The sequence below is a fragment of the Tiliqua scincoides genome, chromosome 5 (genome assembly GCF_035046505.1).
Source record: "Tiliqua scincoides isolate rTilSci1 chromosome 5, rTilSci1.hap2, whole genome shotgun sequence".
Classification (NCBI taxonomy): domain Eukaryota; kingdom Metazoa; phylum Chordata; class Lepidosauria; order Squamata; family Scincidae; genus Tiliqua; species Tiliqua scincoides.
This window is the reverse complement of record NC_089825.1, coordinates 131,155,018-131,175,037: the sequence shown is the minus strand read 5'-3', so window position 1 is coordinate 131,175,037 and position 20,020 is coordinate 131,155,018. Positions and strand designations below refer to the sequence as shown.

Here is a 20,020-nt window from a genome sequence, read left to right as displayed (position 1 = left end):
TTAGAATTGTGCCCTTCCCCTGTTTCAATTGCTTCTTCAACAATCATCACATCTCTGGACAGTGAAGACCAAGGATTATGTGGCCACAGACTAAAGAGTCATTCATGTCATGTCATGACATTCATAATTTCAGAGACATTATGTAGCCTTAAGAGACATTCATGTGAACAGTGAGCCATAGAGGTTCAAGAAAGATCTGGCAGTGGGGGAGGAAGTTATTTCTATTTCCACCCACTCAGCCCCAGCTGCAAGGTCTCATTGCATGGGGGGGAGGGAGCGAAGGGGAGAGGAAGCCCAAAGCACACTGTTGATCCCACCCTGAAGCCTCCTTCCACCAGCCCTTTTATACTTCATAACTTACTGAAAGAAACACTCATGCAAATCCCCCAAGGAAGCTGTGGTGTGGGGGGAGGAGAGTCTTGCTTAAAAAGGGAGGTCCTCAAATTAAGGAACTCGCACTCTCGCCAGTCCCACTTTCCTGCTGGGCCAGAGCACTCCCCCATCAGCAGTATGAAATTCTTGCTGTCCTTGATCTCCTTGGTGGCCTTCCCAAGATGTAAGAGAGCATCTGGGCTAAAATTGTTTTATTTATGACTAGAATTAGGTGATGCATTTTATTCATTGCCATGTTCTGTCTCTCCAAGGGGTCTTCTCAGACATTCAACTCACATCATCTGGACCAGGAACAGTGAGACCTGGAGAGAATCTCAACCTGCTTTGTAAAGTGACAGGTTTCGCCATCAATACGCAGTACTATGCTTGGCAATGGATCCGCCAGCCTCCTGGGAAAGGTCTAGAATGGATTAGTGGCATATACCCCTATGGTGGGAGCACATACTATGCCCCTTCTCTGAAAAGCCGCTCAAGCATTTCTGCAGACACCTCCAAGAATGAGTTCTCCCTCCAGCTGAACTCCCTGACAGCTGCAGACTCGGCCATGTATTTCTGTGCCCGACAGACACAGTGAGGCAAGTCCTTTGGAGAGATGTACAAAAAGAGGAAGCTGTTTCAGAAGACACAATTCCCAGTTCTGTTCGGTGGCCAAAATCAGAAAATGAGGAAGCCCCCAGTATTGTGTTCTCAGCTTTATTTGTAAGCCGCCTTGGGCATTTGCTTTGCCATAGGAAAGGCGGGATATAAATAAATAAATAAATAAATAAATAAATAAATAAATATCACTAAATCTGCATTGGACAATTTCCTCTGCTACTTTCTGAGCTTAAAGTCACTGAACTCCATGGACTCACTCCCATATACTCATGTATAGGATTCAGCCCTTTATGTTAATCCCGTTACTATTTAACAGTCTTTCTAGCATCTCATCACAACCTTTTATTTGGTGTTGGGTTTTTTTTTTTAGAACCCCAAGTAATATAATTGATTGAATGTATTGCACATTCACAATGCTGGTTACAGAAGCCCATCATGATTATTCTGGATTATTAAATCCAAGCAAAATGAACATGTGTGGTTTGCATAAATGTGAGAGTGAAGATGTCAACAGCTGATGTCTTTTTTTTCAGAATATATGAAAATAACCCATTAGTTGGATTTGTGCGAGTCAAGGTGGTGTAGTGGTTTGGGAGGTGGACTTAGACCTAGAAGATTCAGGTTGAAATCCTACCTCAGCCATGAAGGTTCCTGGGTGACCTTGGGCCAGTCACTTCCTCTATGTTATGGGAGGGGGGCAACCAGATAGCTCTGAAATGATAAGCAAGAATCTTCTTGAGTTACCTTCCCATTAGCTGCCTGGCTACCAAAAAGAAAACAAGACAATAAATAACATGGATGGGCGAGTCAAGTTGAGTCACAAGTCTCTGTCCCTCGTGACTCAACTCGCAAACAAGTCCTAAGAGACTTGTAAATCGCCCAGAGCGTTTACGCACCTCTGAAAGACTTGAGTCATGAGTCTTTCCCTTTAAAATGCCAGCTGCCGCTCCGGGGAGAAAAATGGGGCTGCTGCCAGGCTGTGTGTATTTCGGAGTTCTCTTTAAACAGTCTCCTGCTGTCTCCATCCCATCTGTAAACAAGGTGGGAGTGAGTGGGACGGACTGTGAGAGAACGGGGACAGAAGCGGCAAGAGGGAGGAGGGTCACATGCAGAGGCTGAGAGGCTTACCAGTATGACCCAATCTTTTGCAGCTCTTCTCAGAAGTAGTCCCACTTGTACCAGTCATTCAGTGAGTCTTCCTCCTTCCAAGTAATAACAGAGCCCATAGAAGCCACAAGGTTGGAAAGTGTGATTGCTACAAACTGTTTCCCTCCTGCTTCCTTTTCCCCTTTCTTGCGCTTCTCCAGCCAATCCTAAGGCAAGAAGCCCCTTGGGCTCCTCCTTCTGCCCTACCTCATCCAAAGAAGAAAATCAGACCTCTCATCCTTCACCTAATGGTCATCCTTCATCTAATGATCATCGGTTCCTTCAGAGATGGACAAGACAGCCTGCTCCCTCCAACCTCCCTCCTGCTCCATGCAAAAGCAAAACATTAACCCTTCCCTGCCTCCGGGCTGGAACTTGCCTGTTACTCACCTGGTCTGAATGATGGCCCCACAAGGTCTTTCACACCGTGAAAAAAGTAAGCAAGCACATCCAGACACAGACAGACTTGAGTCGGCATGCATGGGGACTGGGTGCCCAGTCAGTGGCCTCAAACTCGAGTCAATGCCTGAGTCATTGACATGGGTGACTCAGGTGTAAGCAGCAAAAATAACCGTTTTCAAAGGGCAAAAGCAATTCACACAACAAAGTCTTGAACTACCAATGTCAGGTCAATAGGGAGGGTTCGGTTTCAGTGAAGAGGATGTTCTGTATGGCTTCCTTCAGTGTGGCTTTTGTCACAATGATAATTTCTCACAGGTCTGGGGAGATGGAGAGCAATATGCAAGAACTGCATTTCACATAGGACACAATCCTAACCAGGTCTACTCAGAAGTAAGTCCTGCTTTGTTCAATGGGGCTTACTCTCAGGAAAGCGTGGTTAGGATTGCAATCATCCTCTCTTTTATCGCTGAAAACCAAACAGGCACAGGACATGCAAATGACCCCTTAATCGCACCCCTCTTTATATAGGAGCTCTTGCCATTTAGAGCCCAGGTTGGGGGAAAAACAAGGGCAGTGATGGATTTCTTAGTCCTCTCTCTCTTTGTCTTCATACTCCTGAAGAATGGTCAGTCTTCCTAATGGGGATTTTCTATAGGAAAATGATGTAGTGGAGACAGAGAATGTGAGGGCAAATGCCACTAGCCTAGTTTATTTTATGTGTAGGACCCCTTTGCACAATTTTGATGATGAAACCATAGAACCTTTTCACTTCTTTCACTGGAGGAGACCGGAAGTTGCAGACATGAACAGGAAGTTGCTTCTGGTTGCTTCCTGGGGTTGTTCGGATGCGTGGTGAGGGTAAAAATAGTCCCTTTTTTGATTTGCAGTTGCTCAAATCCAGCCAACACCATGGATGAGGAGTATCACTATATGTTAAATTGAAGCAACTAGACATTCTCACATCTTGTGGAAATGAATTCCATAAGTTAATTGCATGCTCTCAGGTGAAGAAGCATTTCCTTTGGCAGAAACCACGTGAAACATATGGGAAAGAAATCAAGTAACACATTCTGATTTTATGTGGGGAAGGAACATTGCTAAGCTTTTTAAATGGAGATTATGAAAAAAAACACCAGACTCCCACTGATCACTATTTGTTCTTGCAGGTAGGGAGCAGCAGTCACCAGGCTATTTGCAAAAGCCTTTCGCACATATGAAAACTGCCCCAAAGATCAGGCTACTGGTCTATTTAGGTTAGCACTATTTGCACAGTCTCTGCTACAAGATCTCAAATGGGGGCCTCTCCCACCTCTTCCTCCCACCTGCTCCCAGAACATGGGACATTCTGAGTGCAAAACAAGCACCGAGCTATGACTTTTTTGCATCTGGTTGAAGACGTTGTGGTTGTCGACTACGAGTGCGCCCATAAATGAACTCAAACCGCAGCCTGTCATATTCCAAACCACTTCTCTATCCAGCTGTGGCCATCTTTCACAGTTCAACAGACAGCATAAACAGGGGTTCTCTGGGCCACCACAGTTTGGCTTGGTTGGTCACAATGTCAAAATATGAACATAAGAAAAGTCCCACTGGACCATGTCAAGTTCAACATGGTGTATTGTTGCAGTGGCCCACCAGATGTTTCTGGGTAGCCCACAAGTAGGAGAGAAGGCATACCTCCCTCTGGCCGTTTCTTCCCTGCAACTTTCAGGGATTCAGGGGTACCCTGCAGCAGAACTAGTAGTCAGTCATAGACCTAAGACCCTCCATGGGGCCATTTGTTGGTCCATTTGACCAACTAATTTTTGAAGCCATTCTAGCTAGTGTTGTTGGCAACCTTCAGTCTCGAAAGACTATGGTATCGCGCTCTGAAAGTTGGTTCTGGAACAGCGTCTAGTGTGGCTGAAAAGGCCAATTCGGGAGTGACAATCCCTTCCACACTGGGAGCAAGTGCAGTCTGTCCCTGGTCTGTCTCCCTGGCTATGGGCCTTCCTCCTTTGCCTCTTTGCCTCAGTCTGTTGGCCAAGTGTCTCTTCAACCTGGGAAAGGCCATGCTGCATAGCCTGCCTCCAAGCGGGCCACTCAGAGGCCAGGGTTTCCCACTTGTTGAGGTCCACTCCTAAGGCCTTCAGATCCCTCTTGCAGATGTCCTTGTATCATGCTACAGGCTGCCACAGACTATATCCTTTAAACTTTAAGGGACTCACACACACATATGAGCAAAAAAGGACTGAAATCAGATGGAGAAAGTTACTTCACCACCTTTCCATCCAGGCACACCCTAACGGCAACATCTAGTCACATGGAAGACAAAAACGGCAACATCTAGTCTAGTCACATGGAGGACAAAAATACAAGAAGGAAGCAAGGAGCAAATGCTCTACTCCATACTGAGCCTCTTTCCACCATCCCCTTTATGTTTCTAGATTACTGGAGGAAGGACTCATGCAAATTTCCAGAGAGGACATGAGGGTAGGGAGAGAATCTATTCAAAAGGGAGACCCTCAAATTAAGGAGCCTCATAGTATCTCTGGTCCAAAGGTTCAACTTTCCTGCCTGACTAGAACATTCCCCCTTTAGCAGTATGAAATTATTGTTGTCCTTGATTTCCTTGCTGGCCTTTTCAAGATGTAAGCGACAAGTGGGTCCAATGTTTCATTTGCTTAAGATACTGATTAGATGATGTCTTTTGTTTATTGTCATGTTCTCTTTCCAAGGGGCCTCCTCGGAGATTCAGCTCATTCCATCTGGGCCGGGAATGGTGGCACCCGGTGGGAATCTATACCTGCTCTGTAAAGTGACAGATTTTGCCATCAATACACAGTATTATGCCTGGGACTGGATCCGCCAGCCTCCATGGAAAGGTCTAGAAGCGGTTGGCCGCATCTATCCCTATGATGGAAGCAAGTGGTATGCGCCCTCTCTGAAAAACCGTGTGAACATTTCCCCAGTCACCTCCAGGAATGAGTTCACCCTCCAGCTGAACTCCGTGACAGCTGCAGACTCAGCCGTGTACTTCTGTGTCAGGACGGGCCATCACCGTGAAACAAGTTCAATGGAGCTGTGTACAAAAACAGGAACCTGTTTCTGAATGTACAGCTCCTAATTCTGTTCTCCTAGTTTCAGTGGGTGTGTATTTAAGCACATATTTTTATGTGCAGAGGCATATCATGGGTAGGCAAGGGGTGAACAAGGAGAGTTTCAGTGTGGGGTGGGGAAGGGCAGAGGAAGATGGGAGAGGGAGTGGTGTGGCACGGCGTGCACCAGAATCGTGTCCCTCTTTTACACTAAGTTCCCACTCCTTGTGCTCCTCGGATGTGTGCCAGCTATATCGCTGGGGTAGGTTCAAGGAGACCCATGGCCCATTGGAGATATAAGGATGAAATATATTTCCTACCTCTCCCAGACCTCCACATTGTGCCCCACACCATTCAAAGCAGTGTGCACCTCTTTGACGCACTGCATCATTGTCAATGGTGAGGGAATAAGATTGGGCAGTTAGTTATTTCTCAACAGTCTTTCTATCAACTTGTCACCAAAATATTTTTGGGTATATAACAGGAGGGTGTTATTCCAGATGCCAGACTCATGATGATGATGATTCTCCAACACAGTGGTTTGCAAAGTGGTGGGTCGCGGCCCACCAGTACGTATAATGCTTCCCCCTTTAAGGGGTGTAACTTTAACTCTGTGTAGTACTGTCCAAGGCTTGGTATCTCCAGAAATAGCAAGAAAAAGCCATTTCCGGTTAGCAAATGCAGCCAGGAGGTGGCTTATGCTTGGTTGGCAACCTTCAGTCTCGAAAGACTATGGTATAAGCCTACAGCACCCGGTATTCCCAAGCGGTCTCCCATCCAGGTACTAACCAGGCCTGCCCCTGCTTAGCTTCCAAGATCAGATGAGATTGGGCATCTGCAGGGTAACAGTTGCTTATGCTTGCTGTTTCTGAAGTTTCCAAGTCTTGGGGATCCCTACGGAGGGCTGCGCAGAGCTCCCCACACCTCCTGCTGCTTGCCCTAGCCCACAGTAAGTAAAAGCACCCTGCCTCACCCCCCTTTAGCAATGCCATCCTGGGGATTGCGTCGCTACCCTCCCCCATCCACTGCAAAGTTTTACTTTGGGAGTAAAGCGCCCACGAACTTTGAGAACCTAGCATGTGGTTGCATCTACTGACACTGTAACACCTATATCGCCTACCTCATTTACTTTTAAAGTGATTATAATTTATAATGTAATTATAATTAAATTATTCGCCTTTGATGCCCCTAATGTGTGAGAGAAAGGCGGAATACGAATTCTGAATTAAATAAAAATGAAAAATAATTTATAAGAATGCGCCCTTACAGTGCATAACACTGTACTCATTTTTGTATTTTTAAAAAAAAAACTGTCAAAAAATAAAAATAAAAACAAAAAGGCACACTTCTACCCATAACATATTTAAAAAAACAAAAAACAAAACCAAATTTGTTGAATAAAGTTGGAGGGAACGAAACTTATTAGCTGCCATCCTCTAAACACTTACCTGGGAGTAAACTCACTAACCTGCTATTAAAATGGCTGGCAACCTTTCGTCTCGAAAGACTATGGTATAAGCCTACAGCACCTGGTATTCCCAGGCAGTCTCCCATCTAAGTACTAGCCAGGTCTGACCCTGCTTAGCTTCTGAAACTCATAGCCCAATCAGACCTAAGTGCCCCCCCCCCCCGCCTGCACTATGCTCACACTGTATTCTTTGGGTAGGAAGTTCAGGGAAGACTCACAATCTCCAGAGACAAGTCCCAAAAGTGTCACCTCTCTGCAAATGTACAGTTTGAATCCAGAAGATACTGCCTTGTGTTACTGTGCAAGGGACCCAGTGACAGAGATTCATGTTGTGTTTGTCAAAAAACTGGAGAGAGACTTTCAGAGCAGAGAAGGAAGGCCAAGTCATAGAGCCCAGCCCTGCATGAACCTCCTTCTGCACAGCCAGAAGGAACCTGATGAAAAAGTTCATTTTTCAGTGAACTTGCACAATTCTTGTAACTTTCTAAGCATGTAATGAGATCAACCTCCCCCTGAAGCCTCCTTCCACCAGCCCCTTTAAATGTCAGAGTCTGATGGAGGAAGTCTCATGCAAATCCCTCTAAGAGGGTATGGGCAGGGGGAGAGAGTCATGCAGGACATGCAAAACACCCCTTAATCGCACCCCTCCTTATATAGGAGCTCTTGCCTTTCAGAGCCCAGGACGGTGGGAAAACAAGGGCAATGATGGAGTTCTCAGTCCTCTCTCTCTTTGTCTTCATACTCCTGAAGAATGGTCAGTCTTCCTAATGGGTATTTTCTATCGGAAAATGATGTAATGGAAATAGAATGTGAGGGCAAATGCCACTGACCTGGTTCATTTCATGTGTAGGACCTCTTTGCACAATCTCAACTATGAAACCATCTAATCATTTTTCTTCTTCTTTACCATAAGATTTAGGGCCCAATCCTATCCAATTTTCCAGTGCCAGTGCAGCCATACCCATGGGGCACACACTGCATCCTGTGGTGGGGAGGCAGTCACAGAGGCCTCCTCAAGGTATGGGAGCATTTGTTCCCTTACCTCGATGCTGCAATTGCGGCTGCACCAGTGCTCTAAAGTTGGACAGGATTGGGCCCTTAGACAATATCTTTCACGTTGGTTTCAAGGAAGGATGAGCCACGGGTTGGGAATAACTTTCAGACCTGGAAAAACCTTTCTGAAACAACCGCATTTTTTTCTCTCTTCTAATTTTGCTAATATTCTCAAGAATATAACACATTTTTCTTCCTTTCTTCCAGGGGTCCATTCCAGAGTTCAACTCACTGAGTCTGGTGGAGGAACAGTGAAACCTGGGGAACCCTTAAGACTGACCTGCACCGTGACTGATGCCGCCATCTCTGACAGCACATATGGTTATTATTGGATCCGCCAGCCTCCCAACAAAGGACTGGAATGGTTAGGGAGGGTATACCACCGTAATGCTAACTGGCACACCAATTACGAACCAGAATTTCAGAGCAGGATCTCCTTCTCTCTGGACGCTTCTAAGAATGAATATTCTCTCCAGCTAAACTCCATGGCAGCTGCAGACACAGCCAGATATTACTGTGCCAGACTCACAGTGACAGAGAGTGAGTCTGGCATCTGCACAAAAAGGGGATGTGGGTGTTGCTGCTGTTTTAGCAGATATCAGTCTAATTACGGGGCTGGGGCACCTTCCTTACAAGGAAAGGCTACGGCGTTTGGGCGTCTTCAGCCTAGAAAGGAGATGCCTGAGGGGGGACATGATTGAGACATACAAAATTATGCATGGGAAGGGTAGAGTGTATAGAAGCTGCTGCAGGAAGGACTCATGTAAATCCCCCTGGGTGGGTGGGAAGAGAGAGCCTCTTCAAAAGGGTGACTCTCAAATTATGATGTCTCACAGTATCCCCAGCCCAAAGACTCTGGCCTGGCTAGAACATTCCCCCATCAGCAGTATGAAATTATTGCTGTCCTTTTTGTTTTCCTTGGTAGCCATTTCAAGATGTAAGTAGACAGTTGGGTCAATATTTCATTTGACACTGATCAGATTGCATACTTTATTCATTGCCATGCTCTCTCTCTCTCTCTCTCTCTCTCTCTCTCTCTCTCTCTCCCCAAGGGGCTTTCTCAGAAATTCAGCTCACCTCATCTGGACCAGGAATGGTGAAGCCTGGAGAGAATCTCAAGCTGGTCTGCAAAGTGACGGGTTTTGCAATCACTACGCAGCATTATGATTGGCACTGGATCCGCCAGCGTCCGGAGAAGGGTCTGGAATGGATTGCAGCCATACACAACTATGGTGGGAGAAGACTCTATGCCCCTTCTCTGAGAAGCTGTGCAACCATTTCTTCAGACACCTCCAGGAATGAGTTCTTCCTCCAGCTAAACTCCGTGGCTCTTGATGACTCAGCCGTGTACTTCTGTGCCCGAGAATAACACAGTGAGACAAGCTGTTTGGAGACGTGTACAAAAAGAGGAGAAAGTTTTGCATCACTTTCAACGAAGGATGGAGAGCAATAGACAAATATTGGAAATAATTTTACTGAGATCCTAAAAGACCTTTTTGAATCAATCACACTTTTTTTCTACTATAGTTTTGCAAGCAACTTCAAATAAATGATAGACGTCCCCTTCTTCAAATTGCCCAAGGATCACCACTGAAATTTGACAGACCTCCACTGGTTCCAGTACCTCCATAAGCGACTTTATAGTACCTCCATCAATGACTAGTATCAATGGGTCCGCCAACCTCCAAACAAAGAACTGAGGTGATTAGGGAGTGGATAGTTTCAACTGGGGCAACAATTATTCCTCGGCCTTCCAGAGTAGGATCTCTGTTACTCCTGATGCTTGCATCAGGGACACAGAGACACAGAATGAGCCTGGCATCAAGACAAAAAGGGGAAATGGGGGGCTTATACTTTTTCTAGGTGATAAAAAGCATGGGCCTCCACTTTTTTCAATTGCGCTAGTCCATCATCTTGATCCTTAGATGTATCATGGAAGGTTGCCTGCCTGCCTCACTAGATGTAGATCTGCCAGTATTTAGGGTAGGGAAGAGTGAATAACTGAGAGGCAACAGTTCCAGTTCTCCAAATCTTCCTGTTGTGAACTAGACGCAATCAACTGAAGGCCCTTTGGCTTCCTTCAGTGTTGGTTTGCCATGACAGTAACCTGTAGATTACTTTTCAGTAACCTGTAGGTTACTGTAGGTTGGCCTTTTCAGCCACACTAGACGCTGTTCCAGAACCACCATTCAGAGTGCGATACCATAGGCTTTAGAGACTGAAGGTTGCCAACAACAACCTGTAGGTCCAAGGCAATGAGAAAGTTAAGGCTCTTTCTTATTAAGAAAGAATATGTTAAGAGTTGCACACAAGCCTTTTTATATCTGATAAACAAGCATGCACAAGATATGCAAATCACCCTGTTCATTACACTTTTGCTTAAATAGAGGCTCTTGCCTTTTAGAGCCCATGTTGGGGGAAAAACAAGGGCAGTGATGGAGTTCTTAGTCCTCTCTGTCTTTCTCTTCTCACTCCTGAGTAATGGTCAGTCTTTGTAACAGGGATGTATTTATTTATTTATTTATTGCTTATTGGAAAAGGAGATAGTGGGATGAGAGAATGTGGAGGAAAAGCCACTTGCCTGATTCATTTTGTGTGTAGAATCCCTTTGCACAATTCCGACAATGAAACATTCATGGATCTCTTTTTCCTCTGTCCTAAGATTTGGATAATATGTTGCAGCCTTGTCAGGGAAGGCTGAATAGAGGCAAATATGGAAAATAATTTTCAGAACTGAAAAAGCTTTTTGAACTAATCGCTTTTTTCTCTCTTAAAATTGTGCGAATGTCCTGCAAAATATTGCACAATTTTCATTCCTACTTTCTTCCAGGGATCCTCTCTGAAATTCAGCTGACTGAATCTGGTAGAGGAGCAGAGAAGCCTGGGGAATCCCTAAGACTGATTACTGGATCCGCCAGCCTCCCAACAAAGGACTGGAATGGTTAGGGAGAGGATACTACCATAGTTTAACTTCCCCCTGGATAACCAATTATGCCACAGCCTTCCAGAGCCAGATCTCCGTTACTCACGATTCTTCCAAGAACAAGCATTATCTCCATTTAAACTCCCTGACAGCTGCAGACACAGTCATGTATTACTGTGCAAAGGACACAGTGACACAAAGTAACTGTGGCATCTGGACAAAAAGGGGAAGCAGGGACTCTCTGACGTTTGCCTGGTGTTGCAAATTCTCTATACTGTCTGCCAATTCATAAACAGAGCCCATATTGCTCAGCCTTATTTTCTACTGTGCCTATCAAGCAGTGTTTCTCAACCAGTGGTACGGGCACCACCAGTGGTAGTTGAGGTGGTGTCTGGTGCTACTCATGGGATATCTGCCGCCTGGCAGTGAGACCAGGTATGGTTGGCAACCTTCAGTCTCGAAAGACTATGGTATAAGCCTACAGCATCTGGTATTCCCAGACGGTCTCCCATCTAAGTACTAACCAGGCCTGACCCTGCTTACCTTCCAAGATCAGATGAGATCAGGCATGTGCAGGGTAACAGTTGCTGCTATGAGACCAGGTATGCAACACAACAAACTCAGCTTGGCTCGTTTCGGCAAACTAGGTTTAGCTCCGTGGGCAGAGCTCCAAAGCATGCTCAAAAAAGCCCTCCCATCAACTCTGAGCCTCTTACAAGTGTTTATTGCATCACATCTGACCTCCCAACCCAGAATTAACTGGCAATGGTGTCTTCATCAGTTACTTCCAGTGGTATACTGAACAATATCTCCCGATCTTGTCTGATCTCAGAAGCTAAGCAGGGTCAGGCCTGGTTAGTACTTGGATGGGAGACCGCCTGGGAATACCGGGTGCTGTAGGCTTATACCATAGTCTTTCGAGACTGAAGGTTGCCAACCATCTCCCTATACTGAACACTATCTCCCGATCTTGTCTGATCTCAGAAGCTAAGCAAGGTCAGGCCTGGTTAGTACTTGGATGGGAGATCGCCTGGGAATACCAGGTGCTGTAGGCTTATACCATAGTCTTTTGAGACTGAAGGTTGCCAACCATCTCCCTATACTGAACACTATCTCCTGATCTTGTCTGATCTCAGAAGCTAAGCAGGGTCAGGCCTGGTTAGTACTTGGATGGGAGACTGCCTGGGAATACCGGGTGCTGTAGGCTTCTACCATAGTCTTTCGAGACTGAAGGTTGCCAACCATTTTGAATAGGTGGACCCATGTGAAGTGGTACAGCAGAGGACAAATGTTGAGAAACACTGCCATAAAGGGCACTTGAAGCATAGGTTTTGCTCCTGCAGAAAGTCAAAATTGTGGTTTGAGTATTGGGGAAATGTGATTTCTTGAAACAGAACTACTTCTTTCAAGGTCTCGAGTCTTCTACATTAGCTGTGCATTAATAATGCCAATGAAAACAGACTGAAAAACAGTCATTTCCTAAGAACCACAACCTTTTATGGTCATTCCTCAGACAACAGTGCTCCAAAGGCATTCTAAATAAATAAATAAATATTTCTGACTATTGCTCCTTATTCTGTTTTCCACGATAACTTGACTAGACAACGAGATACCTGTACCCTGTTGCTACTCCATTGCATTTAGTATTCAGAGATAGGCTACCTCTAAAACCTGTGCAGACAATCATCATGACTTGTGACAGACTTTTCATCCACACCCCTGTCCAATCTCCTTATAGCATCTAGGCCAGCTGTCATCACAACTTCCTGTGGCAAGGAGTTCCACAGATTAATTACTTGCTGATTAATTAATTGCTTTTATCTGTTCTCCTACCATTCAATTTCAGTGGTTAAACATGGTTTTAGCAGTTGTAAAGAAACAATTTCCTGGATTTTATTGCAAATCTTCCTGCACATACAAAATTGCCTGAGCACTCAGGTTATTGGTCTATCTAGTGTTGCTTGCACGTACCCTGATACAGCATCTCAAATGGAGTCTCTTCCAGATCTTCCTGAAGGTGTTGCCAGGGGTTGAGCCCCTTAGTGGCTAAACCTTAAGAGGGGTTGACAGTTTACGTGTAGAGTAACAACTGAGTTATGACCCATTTAGCATAGGGACTAAGATGTGGTGCTCATCTATTCTGAGTATGTCGATAAGTGAACTCACACTCAAGCCTGGCACATCCCAAACCACTTCTCTGTCCTGCGCTTGCCATGAATTTTACAGTCCAATGGGCAACAAAAATGGTTTGGCTTGCTGGCTAACAACTTAAAACTAAGAACATAAGAAAAACCCTGTGGTCCTGGCAAAGGGCCCATCTTGTCCAACATCATGTTTCCCACAGTGGTCCACTAGCATCCTCCGGGTAGCCACAAGTAGGAGAGCAAGGCACGCCCCTTCCAGCCATTGCACTCTTGCAACCCATACACAGAGGCACCTTGCATCTAACCTGGAGATCAGGCTCAGCCAGCATGCCTCTGATAAATAGCCATTCCCCATAAATTGGTCCAATTCTTTTAAAAGTCATCCAAGCTAGTGGCCATCAACTCAACTTGTGGCAGCAGCTTCCAGAGATTTGTTAAATGGTCCATTATGTATTGAAGACTGGAATTAAGAGACATATTTGTTAACAATGAGTCTTACAGCCCTAAATATGCCTACTCAGAAGTAAGTCTCATCATCATCATCATCATCATCATCAATGGGGCTTAATCACAGGTAAGTGTGGATAGGATTGTAGCCACAGAGGCTCAAGAAAGAACTGGCATCAGAGGGTCAAAGTTAGTTCTCTTCCTTTCACCCTGGTAGCCCACCTGCATCTTGCTATTCCCTGGATGGAAAAAATAAAAGACAGGAAGAAGGCCCAAAGAAAACAGTTGGCTTTTCCCTGAAGGTTCCTTCCACCAACCCCTTTATACTTCAGAGGTTTCTGGAGGAAGGACTTATGCAAATCCCCCCAAGGTGGATGTGGGGCGGGGAAACAGAGTCCCTCTTCAAAACGGAGACCCTCAAATTAAAGAGCCTCACAATCTCCATGCTCATCCCTCCTGCCTGGCTAGAACATTCCACCTTGAGCAATATGAAATTATTGTTGTCCTTGATTTCCTTGCTGGCCTTTCTAAGACGTAAGCGACAAGTGGGTCCAATGTTTCATTTGCTTAAGACACTAATTAGATGATGCCCTTTGTTTATTGTCATGTTCTCTTTCCAAGGGGCCTCCTTGGAGATTCAGCTCACCTCATCTGGACCAGGAATGGTGAGACCCGGAGAGAATCTCAACCTGGTCTGCAAAGTGACAGGATTCAACATTAATACGCAGGGTTATGTTTGGCACTGGCTCCACCAGTCTCCTGGGAAAGATCTAAAATGGGTTGCAGGAATACACCCCTATGATGGAAGGAAGTGGTACGCTCCTTCCCTTCAGAGCCGCTCAACCATTTCTGCAGACACCTCCAAGAATGAGTTTTCCCTCCAGCTGAACTCCTTGATAGCTGCAGACTCTGCCACGTTTTTCTGTGTCAGGGAGAGCTCAGTGAGTCAGATCGCACAGTGAGACAAGGTCAATGGGAGCTGTTTACAAAAAGGGGAACCTGTTTCTGAACGCACAGTTCCTCCTAGTACTATTCACACCTAGTTGGCCAAACCTAGATGTCGTGACTTACATTTAAACATACATTAACCTGCACACACAAAGGGGAAAATCTATTTTTGGGGTGATGATCCTGTGTCATGGCCAACGGCATAGCTCAATTGTTTGGTAGGGAAGGAGAGGGAGGTAAGGCTGAAAGGTGTGGGGGGAGTTTATCATAATAGGGTGAAGACGGCACAGAAAAAGGTGGGGGAGCAATGCAATATATTTGAACCATTCACCCGCAACTAGATCTTGTGTGTCAGTTGTTGCTGTTGCAACAAGAATCCACCCGGGGGGTAGAGGAAGACGGGGGAGAGGGGACATGGGGGAATGTTGTGGTTTCCCAGAAAAAAACAAGAGGTGAAAGACTGCTGGTGTTAGGGGTGGGGAAGGAAGGAAAAGGGTAGGGGGAGTTGACAGATCAAGCAGAGAAAAAGTCTCCAGTAGTTTGGGACAGGTTCTCTACAGCCTTCGGTGAGAGCTACAGCAGGAGTGAAATTCCAGCGGTGAAACCCGTGGCATGCCATAAAAGCAATTCCAGTTGTGGGTTTCTGCGGTCAAATAAAGACTCTTGACCAGCCACACATCTGCTTGGAGGGCTGGCCAGTAGCTTTAACAGCCCAATCCTAACTAGATGTTGCAGGTCCATCATGGCCACACTTTATTATAAGTGCAAATTGAGCGTGCTGGAAGTCTTCTAGAGCTACTTCCTCAAAGACTTCCAGTTTGATTGAAAGGGACCATGTGAATGAAGGAATGCCTTTGTTTCCACTTTCACTGTAAAGAAACCTGGAGGTCCTGAATTTCCATGTTTGGAGAAACCAGGAGCAAGTTATAATTTAAATTAAAATAAAGTAAAATTTAAAGTAAATTTCTATTCACATTTAGACAGCAACTGTTACCCTGCACATGCCTGATCTTGTCTGATCTTGGAAGCTAAGCAGGGTCAGGCCTGGTTAATACTTGGACGGGAGACCGCCTGGGAATACCGGGTGCTGTAGGCTTGTACCGTAGTCTTTCAAGACTGAAGGTTGCCAACCATTTAGTAGCTAGAAATTGGACCAATGCAGGCCACATCTGAGGTGAGCTGGAGGGAAGAAGTGGTGGCAAATTTGTGGGAAAGAAGTCCCGTATCCGGTGTCTTCTTGACCCCCTGCAATCTGCCACTGGCGCAACCCACATCACCTAGCCTCAAGGATGGTCTGCCCCTACAAGACCTGCAATAGCTTGGGTTTTGCAAGTCTTCCTCAGTGCAGACCTTACTCATCTGAAATCCTTTTGGCTTCCTTCGGTGTGGGATTTGAAATGGCAATAAAAACATACTAGGCTAAGGAGTTGGGAAGGGATGCGTCAAAATCTGTGTTCCACATTGCCCCTTTTAATATCTGAAAACCAAACGTGCAAGGGATATGCAAATCACCCCTTCATCACACCTTTCCTTAAATGGGAGCTCTTTGCCTTTTAGAGCCCATGTTTAGCAGAGAAACAACAGAATGGAGTTCTTAGTTCTCTCTCTTGTTGTCATCTTACTCCTGATGAATGGTTGGTGTTTATAATGGGGGATTTCTCTATTCTATAGGAAAAGGATGTAGCGAGAAGAAAGAATGTGTGTGTGTGTGTGGGGGGGGGGGGAATATCAATAAGTACTCACTTAGTTCATTTCATGTCTAGGACCCAACAATGAAACCACTTAACAATTTCAGTTCTTTTTACTTCCCCCTTGGGAGAAGAATTGGGCAAGAATAAATTTCACATCAGTTTTGGGGAAAGGATAAAAAATAAAGGCTAAATACTGGGAAAATTTTCATTGAGGCCTCAAAAACCTGAACCACACACACTTTTTGCTCCATCTTATCATTTTGCTAACGTCCTCTTTCTTCCTTTCATCCAGGGGTCCTCTCTGAAATTCAACTGGCTCAGTCTGGAGGAGGAACAGTGAAGCCTGGGGAACTCCTAAGACTGACCTGCACTGTGTCTGGTGCCGACATCACTGATGGAGCTGGCTACAGCTGGGTCCGCCAGCCTCCCAACGAAGGCTTGGAATGGTTAGGGTGGGGATACTACAGTAGTTCCACTTGGAAGACCAACTTTGCCTCCAGCTTCAGTAGTAGAATCTCCATTACTCCGGATTATTCAAAGAATGAGCATTCTCTCCAGTTAAATTCCACGGCAACGGCAGACACAGCTACCTATTACTGTGCAAGCGACACAGAGCAAGCCTGGCATCGTACAAAAAGGGGAAGCAGGGGTTGCTGCGAATGGGCATCACACTGATATTGTAAGTTCTCCACCCTGCCTGCCAATGAAGGGGGCTGATATTGCTGATCCTTATTTTCTTCTGCGCCTAAAGAGGGCACACCAAGCATAGCCACAGCTATGTTCCAGCTTGACACCAAAATTGTGCTGTGAGTACTGGTGTAAAGGGATGTTCTGAAATCATGCCAACAAGAGTCTTCCTTGAATCAAACGGCAGCCTTTCATTGGCGTTCCTCAGAAACCGTGTTCCACGTGCATTTAAAAACGTATCTGACTATCGCTCCTGATTCTGATTTCCACCGCACTTCAGTACAAAAGTGTAGAAGATTTCATGGAAGCTTGATTCCTGCACAAGCCTTAACAAGCCATGCCAGGATGAGCCAGGCAATTCCGTCCAACCAGAGATGTGCGGGGGGCGGGGAGGCAGGTGAGGGAGAGCCTTCCCTCTGGAATCCTTCAAAGTGCAGCACCACTGCTGTGCGAGGTTCTGAAGCACTCACAACCCATGCACGACAGCTGGGTTGTTTTTTGAAGGATTCCGGAGGGAAGGCTCTGCCTCACCTGCCTTCCCACCCACCGCACATCCCTGCTTCCAACATGATGCCTTGGTTGCTGCTAAATGAAACTGTACTTACAGCAACTGTTACCCTGCACATGCCCGGTCTCATCTGATCTGGGAAGCTAAGCAGGGTCAGGCCTGGTTAGTACTTGGATGGGAGACCGCCTGGGAATACCTGGTGCTGTAGGCTTATACCGTAGCCTTTCGAGACTGAAGGTTGCCAACCAAATGAAACTGTGTCCCCATGCTTCTCAGTGTCCCTAACCTTAGAGCTGAATCCCGCGCATGTCTACTTCTGCGCCACAAAGCACTTTGTAGGGCAGCCCAATTGTACATAGGGTTGGGCTGTAAGAATCTTATGACACAACCTTAGGTCGTTGTTGCGGCAGTCTCTCTGCTGGTCTGCAGAGCACTGCCGCGAATGGGAGGCCAAGGATGGACCCCAGTTGATGGAGAGGTACATCTGGGGACAGGTTGAGGTCTTGGTGGAACCAATGTCCTGTCCTGGGTCTGACATGCCCTCTTCGGCCTGACAGGTCTACTCCGGCAAAAGAGCTTTCATGGATCTGAGTAGGTCCACAGGGGACCAGGGGACAGATAAGAGATTAAGGGTGCAATCCTAACCTACTTTCCAGCACTGACAAAAGGGTAATGCAACTTCAAGGTAAGGGAACAAACATTGTCATACCTGGAGGAGGCCTCCGTGACTGCCTCCCAACCGCAGGATGCAGCACGGCTATGCCAGTGCTGGAAAGTTGGTTAGGATTGCACCCTTAGTAAAACATACTATTCCCTGCCAGCCTGGTCCTGAGCTGGCCTACAGGATGCAGCGGGCTCTGTGTTAGTGGCCCTGAAATGTGCAGGCTGCAGGGGGGGGGATACACACATGGACACACAGACACATGCATGCACACACAGAGGGAGCACTGACACACCAAAGGAAAAGATAGAGGCACTAAGCTAACTCTGGAGGGCAATGGCTCAATAAGCAAGGAGGTCTCCTTGATTGAATTTGGCCATGAAGATGATGAAGATGGCTAGAGTGGAGTTCTTCTTCTGCTTCACTAGCAATTCTGAAGACCCCAATTGAGGAAGCTCCCAGGATGTGGCTTTTGCACCCAGGTTCAAATGTGGTACGCAAGGAAGGTTCAACCACTCATGGAACTTTCACAGGAGCAAAAGCTTCTCCCAAGTCAGCCTGGGAGAGTGCGGCAAGGGTGACCATCACAAGTATGGCCCTCATCACTGCCTATGGGCTCAGAGGCCTCATGCCATGGGTCCAGTTCAACAGTCACCACACAGGCCTGGGACATGCAGATGCCCAGCGACACAAGCACAGATATTGTACACAAACACATCAAGATTCATGCATCTAAAGAGTAATAAAATGCAACACTCTCTGGCAGGACCCATTTCAGGGGAAGCACTGTTGTCAGTCTTGGGGAGTCCTTCAATCCTTACAGAAAAGAGGCAGAGGAATAGCCTCTTCTTCCTTCTTCTGCGAGGCAAGTGAAATGGGAGGTTGTGGGGTGACTTGGAGCCCCATTTAAAGGGGAGCCCATGCAAATCAAAGGAACCGCTTCACTTCCTGATGGGCTGCTGTTCCTTAAAGCCGAGGTTGCAGCCTGCAACCATTCATTGCCTTCTAAGACAGAGCCGGGCAAGGCGTTCACCCTGCTCTTCACATTCCCCAACACAGCCAGGGACATGACACTTTGGTTCCACCTCCTCCTCTTCTCGGCAGCCCTCTCAGGTAATGCATGTTAATTCCAGGGACTTGCAAACCTCCTGTTCAGGTTTCTCCTGACTATAAACCCAACTCTCCTTGACAGGCTGCCATTCAGAAGTTCAGCTGGTGGAGACCGGAGGAGGTGTTGTGGTGCCAGGAGGATCTCTCCGCCTTTCCTGCAAGGCTTCAGGATTCACCTTCCCTGACTACAACATGAACTGGATTCGTCAGACTCCAGGAAATGGATTGGAGTGGGTAGCACAAGTAAGCCAACCTACAGGAAGCAGCCAATGGTACAACCCCAAAGTTCAGGGAAGTTTCACCATCTCTAGAGACAATTCTCAGACTTCAGCCTTTCTGCAAATGAGCAGCTTGAAGCCAGAAGACACTGCCTTGTATTACTGTGCGAGGAGCACAGTGACAGAGATTCATTTCCTGTTAGTACAAAAACTGCAGAGAGCCTTTTAGAGGAGGAAGCCCAAGACACAGAGCCACCCCATGTGAACCTCCTCCTGCTCAGCCCAAAAGGAACTTCTGATTTGTGCATTTTCCCAGCAAACATGCACAACTCCTTTAAGCTTTTCAAGCTTGACCATGGCCTCTGCTTCTCCCTGTCCCAAGGCACACAGATGTTTGTCTTGGGACAAGGGGAAAGGGGGATGATGGTGGAAGAGGCTCTTGCTTTCTTCAGAGTGCACCCCCACTCCTGGTATTTCACTTCAACAAACCTAAAGTGTTATGTGGTCTGGTTCTTTTTAAAAACCCAAAGGACATCAGACCACAACT

At 46.3% G+C, this 20,020-nt stretch overlaps 2 pseudogenes; one reads left to right on the top strand and one right to left on the bottom strand.

The window, feature by feature from the left end:
* Window positions 1-6,355: 6,355 nt before the first annotated feature.
* Window positions 6,356-6,474, bottom strand: LOC136655195 (5S ribosomal RNA; annotated as a pseudogene).
* Window positions 6,475-17,575: 11,101 nt separating this feature from the next.
* On the top strand, window positions 17,576-17,695 carry LOC136654711 (5S ribosomal RNA; annotated as a pseudogene).
* The last annotated feature ends 2,325 nt before the right edge of the window (window positions 17,696-20,020 follow it).